The sequence below is a fragment of the Mercurialis annua genome, linkage group LG3, assembly GCF_937616625.2.
Source record: "Mercurialis annua linkage group LG3, ddMerAnnu1.2, whole genome shotgun sequence".
Taxonomy (NCBI): domain Eukaryota; kingdom Viridiplantae; phylum Streptophyta; class Magnoliopsida; order Malpighiales; family Euphorbiaceae; genus Mercurialis; species Mercurialis annua.
Genome location: NC_065572.1, coordinates 24,842,787 through 24,853,749, shown reverse-complemented (window position 1 = coordinate 24,853,749; position 10,963 = coordinate 24,842,787).

The following is a 10,963-nucleotide window of genomic DNA, read 5'->3' as shown; positions in this document are numbered from 1 at the left end:
GTTATACATTACCGAAGCCTGAAAGGAGAATGTTTTGCGAATGTTTGCAGTCAATCCGGTTGCCAGACGGATATGCTTCCAATCTCTCTCGATGTGTAAATGTTCAGGACTGCAAAGTTATGGGGATGAAAAGCCATGATTATCATATATTCTTGCAACGATTACTTCCAGCATCAATTTGTGGGTCTTTGCGTAGTGAGGTTTACACTGCATTATCAGATTTCAGCTCTTTTTTTAAGGAGCTTTGTTCGAAGACTTTAAAAAGATCTACAGTTAAAAAATTGCAGAGCGATATCATTTTGATAATATGTAAACTTGAGATGATATATCCTCAATCTTTTTTCGTGGTAATGATGCATTTGGCAATTCATCTGCCACGTGAAGTAGAATTAGAAGGCCCTGTTCACTATAGGTGGATGTACTTTATTGAGAGGTTAGTTGATAAGGAAATTTTATTTTTTATTTTCTTGTTGCAGTTTTAACTATTTTTTTATATAACTATATGGTTTATTCACATTTACAGCAAATTTGTTGTGCAGGTTCTTACGTACTTTGAAAAATTATGTACGTAACTTAGCTCGACCGGAGGGTTCAATTGCTGAAGCGTATATCACTAAAGAATGTTTGAACTTTTGTTCACTGTATTTTCATGGGGTTGAGACAATATATAATCGCGTTGAGAGAAATAATTTTCCTGTGCAAATAGGAGTGGAAAATGGATTTTCCATATTTTCAAACAATGCATGACCTTTAGGAGCTACAGAATATAAAACGTTATCCCATTCTGATTTTGAAAAATTACAGTGGTATGTGCTTAACAATTGTGAGGATGTGGATGAATATTTGAAGTAAGTTATTTTATTTTGAAAAAACAAAGACTTTAGAGTTTCAAAATATCTTTATTTTACACTTTTTAACTAATTTAATAATAGTTGTGCAAGATTCACATTGAAGAATTACAAAAGGAAAGTGTTACATATGTGCAAAAAAGACACCAAGCAGGATTTGCCAGTTGGTTCAAGGAGTGTATAAGTATTATGCTATAAAAGTACTAAATATTGAATTATGCCTCTAATTTCACCATTAAACTTATTTTTCAGGTTGGACGCCTACGTGCTACTGGTTTGGTTGCAGCAACAGATCATATATATGCGTTGGGATTAGGTCCTGATATACGAATTGCTATGTATAGTGGGATAATTGTCAATGGAGTTAGGTTTCACACAGTTGAGCGTGATAATTTTCGTCAGACTCAAAATAATGGAGTTTCAGTTACGGGAGAGCATAAGTCGAAAGAAATCGAGTTTTATGGTGTGCTAACAGATATCATTAACCTCCAATATGTTAATGGGAATCATGTTTTCTTGTTTAAATGTGATTGGTGAGATGTTCGCAATAAAAATGGAATTAAAACAGATGGCAACTTAGTTTCTGTTAATAAGAGACGTAAATGGTATACAGGTGATTCTTTCGTGTTGAGTTCTCAAGTACAGCAGGTTTTTCATGTCAGCGATATGAAAAATGGAGGTCATTGGAAAATTGTGCAAAAATCATTTCACATGAATATTTTTGATGTGCCAGAAAAGGAAAAAGTGTGCAATGAAGATTCAATATTGAATGATGAGCCCCATCAGCAATACGAGGCAGATAATAGTCATGAAGTCGATCAAGTTGGTGGTGAAAATTTGGAACTCTTGCACCCTATAGATGTATTACCGGATGAAGTTGATGTTTGTCAAATGTTTCAAGGTCAAAACCCAAACCCGATTTATTCTAGCGATGAGGAGGATGATACTACGATCAATTATGATGATGCCGACACTGATGTACTTGAAGACTCAAATGACAGTGAAAATGAAGACGAAGAAGATGATTAGTGACTGAAATTACTGCTTATTGAACTCTTTTTGGCTTCTTGTAGCTTGTTTGGAAGTATGAATTTTACTGAGAGATGCTTTTTTATATTGCCTTGAATGTAGATTATAGCATTTTGGTGTTTTATGGCAGTAGTTATGCATAAACTCCATGATTGGATATATACTCGATGTTTTGATATTGCCTTGAATGATTGAAATTGTAGCCCAACATGAAGTTTGTGGAAAACTGGATAGCAGAAACTCGATGTGTTGATGAAAACTCGTCGAGATATTAGCCACAAATCGAGTTTGAACGTATGGAATTATGAGATATTAGCCAAACATTCCATTGATTCCTTTGGTTTAGTTTGATTTTACGGTTTGGTGTAATACCAAAAACTGAATTGAACTTTTTGTACTTCTAAAATTGAACCGAACTAAAAAACTGAATTGAACTCCTGCCTTTTAATATAACTATTGAGAATTCACAATTTTGCGGAAATTTGCTAAATTTCGAAAGATTTGCCAAAAGACTACACATATTGTATTTACATGTTTTTACACATACCCTAAAATAGACTTGAAATAAAAAATAAATGGACATTTATGTCCTCCAAGCAAAATAAAAGTGTGAGAAAAAGGAAAGACTTTCTTTACAAACAAAAAACAATAACATTCTTCATCTTGAACCTCCATAAATTAGCTTCCTCTTTACTCCCTAGGCAGATCTTCTCTTGAGTTTAAGAGGACCCTCATCTTCACTAACACATGAAAAGCTTTCCTTCCAACGAGCATACAAATATAATGACAAAGCGTAACGAGCACGGTGTTCTTTGACATCATAATCATGCCCCATAACTTTCCCATCAACAAAGAACTCAGCAGCGGAAAACATATGAACTCCACAATCACTACGAAGTGAGAAAAAATAAAAAAACATAAGACATAAGGTTGACATATGGTTGACATTAAGTTCCTATTCTGTCACCATAACTCTTTAATATACCCCAACTAAATAAAATTAAAAACAAATTATAGACTTATACATCATTTTGGATAGGCATGTTTTCCACAATCTCTATTCTGAACGGATCAGTTATTCTCTTTCACTCGTAAGCACCGGCAGTAGTATCGATGTCATCTCGAGAATCATAAAAATTGGTAGCTTGAAGGAATAGTGGAAGCAACACATTATAGCAGGTAACATATTCAGTTGCTGATCTGTCATATTGCGCCGACCTCAACGAATTGTAGATATAGATGCATCGTTCCTTGAAATTCAGGCGAGCGAAAATCCAATGCAAATCGTTAACACAATTGATCGGAAAAAAACATCGTCAACATTAGCCCACTTCGTATTGCAACGCATAGCACAACCTTTAATGTAGACAACCACTGTATGTTTCGAAGAAACAAGTGACACATCTTGCTTTTTCATGTATGCTGTGTATAGAGTTTGAATACGCCGATCAAAAAAATTATCAGTAGACGTACATCTATTGTTTGCAGCATATCCATATTTCATTTTCTTTCTCAGGTAATAAAAGAGAACATCTACATGCTGCCAAAAGAACAAAAATTAAGGTTAAGTATCCATACAGTCACAACAATGTTATTAACAAAACTATCGTGAGTAATTCAAATAATAAACACACAAATTAAAAAAAAAGAAGAAATACTTACAGAACACTCAATAGGCTTTCCAACGTTGTAGAGATGGTAAAACCAGGATTTCGTTTGAATGTCAACCACGCCAAGAGAAAGACGGGGATGGAAGTTGTCAATCTTTGGATCGTATATCCAGCTTTGCCTTCTAAACAAACAATGAAAATAAAATTAAATAAGTGAGCATAAAAATAAATGAAAATAAAGTAAGTTGAGATACGACCTTGGTGCCTTTAGGACGTCCTTCTTCCAGCCAATTATGAATGATGTCTTGTTTGGTGGCATCACTAAATAATATGCGATTAGCATCAAATGGAAAAATACGGACTTTACAACCAGTTTGCGTCGGTATGATGCGGCTTGAAGAAGGACCAGACTACCAAAAACATAAGAGAGGACACAGTAAGTATTCTGATATCAACTCTATATATACTTTATGTGAACCATCATATATAAAATTAAACTATAAATATAATTTAAAGCAAACAATACCTCCTTTGATTTGAATTCAGCAATAGATTCACTTGCATTTTTTTTAATCTGATTAATGGTGTCATCTGCTGGAGATTTTAAATTCACCTCGCTTTGTCGCGAAACCTAGTAAATTGACAATAAACAAATTGATATAGTTAATCAAAACAGCTTAGTTTCAAATTATTAAATATACCTCAAAAGTCGGAGAGATAACATCAACGTGTTCGGAAGAAACAAGAACACAAGGTTCACCACGGTCATCCTTGCCTTCAAGTACAGCCTTCTCGCAAACCAAATCTTCCAATTCGATTTTTTCAGCACCTTCTTCTTCATCACTAGACTCCCTACCATCCCTTTTTTTTGTTGGAAGTAGCTTTAGTATCAGCAGAAACAGGAACAGCAGACTCCCTTCCATCCCTTTCTTCTCGTTCCGTTACTATAGAAGTACCATTTTTACTTGGTTTCTTTGAAATCTCCTCTGCAGGAAGAACAACATTTTTTTCTTTGTCCACCCTTGTCTGCAAGCCATCAGAAACATCTTGTTTCTCAATTTCAACCTGATACAGATATGGAGTTCATATTAGGTTCCCATCAAGTTACAATAAAATAATATGAAATAACATAATATTTAACTAAACTCTAAGTGATAAAAGTACAAAATACATAAATCAAAACAAATTACCGTTTTAGAATCACCATTAAGAGTTAGCCTTGCATTCAATGAATTGACAACTGTCAAAAGTTCGGAACATTAGGAAGTGAATAAACGTTTCAAATCCATTATATCATCCTTCATCGTCTTTTGACCAGCCATCAAAATTTCCAGCTTCTCTTCCACAATATTTAAATCCGAAGTGTTCGACGTTGATTCAGCGTCCTTCAATATATGAAATGCCGGACAATAACCCTCCTCGTTTCCCTTAATTTTTTTGAATAAGTCACCTAGATGAAGAGCATTCCTCTTTACCGAGGTTGGAACAATCGATCGGAAAATCATCTAGCATAACAAATGAAAACCATATATGAAAACAGGGAAAATGATAAATTACATCTGAAAAATGGAAAATTTAACACATATGAACCTCGTCGGATGCAATCTCAACAAATAAATCTCTGTCAACATCAATGTATTTTGCAGGAATGAATGCTTGCCACCTTAGAATCCACGGGATAACAGCTTTGTTCACTAGCTGAGCAAAGGTATTTTCCACCGTCGGGCAACACTCGTAGAACCAACATACCAGTGCATATGGGAAACCTTGAAGGCGATACTGGTAAATGTTGTCTTCAATAATAAGAGATCCCGGACTAAGAACAGCTCTTTTCGACAAAGAATAAAACGTGTACTTGAAAACGTCAATACCCCATGGATAGTCGTTCAAATCAGCCGAATCAACTACGTCAAAGTCCTTCAAAGGGATACGAGCAGTCCTCGGTGAAGCAAGCAAGAAGTTATGCAAAAAATGAATAAATGCTATCTTAAACCCATCCTCCTCCGACTCCCAACGCCTAGCTTTGAAAAAATCCTGAAGGGTCTGTTTAGAAACAGATTGCAACCCGGTGAAGTACTTATCCAAAATGCCATTTTCAACTTTTGTATAAGCATACTTACTGCTGTCACCTTGACAGTTTAAGCCCGAGACCAAAGCAAATTCGCCGATTCCGAATTTCAGCCTATGACCGCCAACCTCGAACCACAATTCAGACTTGTTTAGCTGCTCAACCTCCCTCAATAATAAACAATGTATGATCTGATTTTGCACTTTGATCTTAGGAATATCAAGGAAGTAGCCAAAGCAAGATTATCTAAACTTTTCCAATGCACCTGGAGTCAGAGTCGATTTGATATCAAAAATGACATCGTATGACATGCGCGTATCAATCTTCGAGTGAACATGATCTTCTCGGTTTACTTTAAACTTCCATAGCTGTACGGAAATTAGAGTGAAAACTGTTAGATATCAAAAATCTCACCCAAGCAAAATTCAACTCTTTTTCTGTTTTGGTGTTCAAACTTAAATAGAAAATAAGTTACTCAAAAGCACAACCATACACATTAAGTTATTATCAAATAGCATACAAGAAACATTGCCAACTTTGTAAATCCAACTTCTAACATTCCTCTCAAAACAATGCCCAAAAATAACCCAATCAAAACCTGAAATTTCATTGTCAAACCCAGTAGAATGGTGGAATTAACCTTCAAAAACTGACTATGTGAACCCTAAAAAAATAGATTTCAGAACTGTACCTTCAAAACTAACTACCAACCAACCTAACCACAATTTTATATGAACAGAATTTCAAACAATCATACTAAAACAGAATTTCAAACAATCATATAAACAGAATCAATTTATTATTCTAAGACATCAAACAAAAATGAAGCAGTAGGTTCTTAATGTTCATATTATAAAATAATGAAATCATACCTTAGGAGGAGATTTCTTGGATTCAGTTCTGGAAATGCCTTTGTGTTTCTTCGATTTCAGAGGTAAATCATCTGCATGTCTCTTCTTATTCAAATGTATAGGAGATGGAGGAACTGAAGCTTCTCCGGTTGACACCACCTTTTTATTTTTTGAAGCTTTTCTTGTAACGGATTTCTTACCCATATCGGCGATTTTGATGTTGTGGTTATTATCAGTGGCACCGCGTGTAGTCACCATGGATTTAGGTCATAAGAAAAACAAGGTAAATTAGGAAGGAAGGAAAGAGTTTTGATTAGGAATGAAATCAATTGCAAATTATGAAATACCCATTTCCCGCTATATAAAAAAGAAAAGGAGGTAAATTATATGGTGCATTAGAAACACACTAAGAGACATACACCTTAGATAAGGATAAAATAGGAATAAAAAATTTAAAGGGTGTTGAAAATGAAATAATGTTTTCAATAGAGGCATTTTTTGAAGGAAAAAATATTAAATCAATAATATAAAGTTTTGAGATTTTAATTGATTTGGTATAATTTTAATAATTAAAAACATTAAAATGATTATTTTGATTAGGGTATGTGCATATACAGAACTGGACAAGCAAATACTCGAGGTGTGGCTAAATACTCGACGGGTTTTAAACCTGACATCAAGTTTGTTGCTGTTCAATTCTGCATAAACTCGATGCTGGGTTAATATTCGACGAGTTTAAACCTAACATCGAGTTTGTGCTTGTCCAGTTATGCCAAACTCGATGTCAGGCTTTGTTTTCGTCGAGTATGTAGCCCAACCTCGAGTTATTTTAAAAATTACTGCAATTGAACAATAGACCTCCCATTTTTGTTTAGAAACCTAGAATCAAAACGACTGAAAAAAAAATCCTCTAATCTTCCTCATTCCACAACCCGAACCCTAGCCTCTAAATTCATCAAATTTCTATCATAATCTTATCAAATCATCAACCAAAATGATAGTATCAACAAAGGGACGAGCTAAAAGAGTTGGTTCAAAAGGGGAATTTTCAAGTTCAACTATGCCTCCAAAATTTGTTAGAAGAGAAGATTTGTCCTCAAATTATGATTGTCCATTTCCAATTTTCTCCGAAGAAGAGGGTATTCGTTACGAAACTATTTCACGCAAGCCTATTGTTATACCTAGATATTTTGATTATGCTTTGTTGACTAGGTTGGGTTTGAAATCAAAAATGGATGAAATAGTTGGTAGAATGAGTTTAAATTTTCTTGCACATGGTAAGTATCAAGTTTATAAAGAGTTAACTAGAGAATTTTATACCACCTTGAATTACGCCTCCAAGAATGAAAAAGCAATTTCTTTTAGAATAAAAATGGTTGATTATAGCATAGGGTATGATTTTATGAATCAGAAATTGAAGTTGCCTAAAGGTGGCATTAGAGGTTGTCCTTCAAATTTTGATGTTAATAGAGTATGGAAGCAATTGACGGGTGAAGACTTGGTCGATTTACAACAAGCTCCTAATGGACTCATAATTGAACCATCATATCTTATATTTCATAAATTCCTTTGTCATTCTATATGTGGTAAAAAAAGAGTCGAATGGAGTAACGAAGGATGATTTACTAGTACTTGACTATTTAGTTCGACGTTCGGCAAAAAATGTTGATTTCATACACTTAATTTTTAAAAGCATGATGACCATGGCCACATCATCTAAAGTTGCACTTGGAAATGGTCATTTAGTAACTTGTATAGCCTTGCTTCATAATGCTATTGATGAGGATGATTTGCAGAAGATGGAATGTTTGGGGGATGCATACCTTAATGAAACTATGCTCCGTAAAGCCGACATTCTTGATCTGGATGGAGAATTAATGAATGTAAAGGACCGAAATTGTTATTTAATTAAAACTGGCCAGCCGAGAAGAGGAAAGGGAAGAAAAGCAGAAATTGAAGATGACCGTGACGAAGATGAGGAAAATGTAAGTAGAGAACTCGAAACCGAGAATGGTCAAGATGAGGTGGTGAGGTATGATGTCGGTTTAGATCAACCAAGAGAGGAGGAAGAGAGGCGACCAAGAAAGCCAAAGCGATGGGGGAGCTTTTGAAGAGGAAGTACTTTCTTTGTTAAATGAAGCAAAGTCGAGGTTGACAAATATTGAAACATCTATCCAAGAGATTAAAAGAGAACAACGAAGGTCACATCGCCGATGGAAGGCTTGTTCCGGCACCTTGAGAGCACATGATCCTTCACCTCCTCATACACCGGAGAGTTAAGGTTAGTAACAACCAAATTATTTTGATTATTTCATATATGTCTGATGTCATAAATACAAATGTTATCAGTTGGTTTATGTCATTCATTTGGTTTCAGGGCATTACTTTTCTTCATGAACCAATCTGTTTTCCAAATTGTAGATAAGGTGGGTGGCTGCTGTGTAATTGCATAGCTGTTTCTAAATGTCTAATTCTGGATATGATGTTTTGAAGACTTGGAGGTGCAGTTTTAAAGATGTGGAGCTGATGTATAATTGCATAGCTGTTGATTACGGATTTGGTATTTTGAATTTGGAGGTTTATGTATTTGAACACGAGTAGGTTTAATTGTGATAAACTCATGTGTTATTAGTAGGTCTGAAATTTATTATCAATTCTGAATATTAACAGGTCTGAATGCTATTATCAAGTTTGAATATTAACACTTGTTAACTTTGTATCATTGTACACTAATATTTTTTTTGTAAAAATTTAAAATTAAGTTTGTTTAATTGTTATAAATTAGGATAGTTGGATGACTTTTATTGATTAAGTTTTTTTATAAAGGCAAAGAATAAAAAGTGATAAATTTAAATATTTATGAATTAAAAATATGTAATTAATTTGTTACATCGGTCTTTTAGCTTTTATTTTTCTGTTCAACCAATTTTTAATATTTAAATATCTAAATCCGTAAAAAAAAAGGATATGATCTAGATAATTTGAATAAATATTACTATTTTACAAATTTAAATATTTAAATATTAAAAATATGTATTAATTTCTTACATCGGTCTTTAAACTTTTATTTTTCGGTTGAGTCGATTTTTTAATATTTTAATATTTAAATTTGTTAATATATTAGGATATGATCTATATAATTATATTTTTTTTGCTAATTTGTTTCATAAAATTTTAAATTACGTACATTATTAAATGTATAAACTTTATAGAATGCAACGACATAATAACATGGTCTGTGTGTGCTACTCATAACTTGTGATTATTAAAGTGTGTACTGCCTGAACCAATCTGTTGTCAAAATTGCAGAAGTGCCTGGTTGTAGTATATGTACATGAATTTGAAATTTATGTACTTGAAAACGAGTAGGTTTAATTGTGATGAAATCATGTCTTATTTTACGAGTAGGTTGAATTTGTAGGTTTATTTTTACATCTCACGTAAGTTGAGGCACATGCAACGTAAATTGAGGCACATATAACGTATATTTTAAGTTCTCTTAATTTTTATCGAAAGTTATAAAATTAACTTCACGTAAAATTTTCCACATTGTTTTGTTAATGTAAAAATGGAATTGAAACAGATGGCAACTTAGTTTCTGTTAATTTGAGCCGTAAATGGTATACAGATGATTCTTTCGTGTTGAGTTCTCAAGTATACATGAGGTTTGTTATGTCAGCGATATGAAAAATGGATGTACTTGGAAAATTGTGGAAAGTTATAAAATTAACTTCACGTAAATTTTGCCACATTTTTTTAGCGGTCATTAAAAAAATAAATTAAATGTTGTTTTATTTTTTTAGCGGTCATAAAAAAAAATTGAATGTTGCTAATTAATGTTGTTTTTGCTAACCCTAACACTAATCCTAACCCAAAAACCTAAACCCTAAACCCTAAACCCTAACCCTAACCCTAACTCTAAGTCCTAAACCCTATACCCTAAACCCTAAACCCTAAGCCTTAAAATACAATTTCAATAATGGTTATGCGAGTAAAATCATATTCAACCGAATAAATTTAGCTATTAAAAATTCAAATTATACTAATTAAAAATATTAAAATAAAATATAAGAATAGGCAAAAGCGGAAAAATTTCTTATTATTTCAATTTATTTACAAAAGGCATATATTACCTCCAAAAACATTAAGACAAAATATTATTTTGAAATATTTATGGGAGAGTGATAAAAATGACGCAGTCAACTATTACTTTGAATAACACATAAATTATTTATAAGTAACCATAAATAACCGTAAAATCAACCATTTATCAACTTTAGACTCTTTGTTTTGCTTTTAATATGGGAAACAAAGACTTTTTATTTTGCATTTTGCTTCTAGATATCTAAAGGAAAGTGGTGATATTTGGATTAAGTTGAAAAAAAAAACAGATTATAACTTGATAACATTGTTTAAAATCGTCGAATATTTGTCATTTTATCGAGTTATTACGATTTCAGTAGAGCATATATTCGATGAAACATATAAAACTCGTTGAGTTTCTGGACTACCTCGACTAACAAATAAATTTTCTGCAACAAAATTTTCAGAATATAT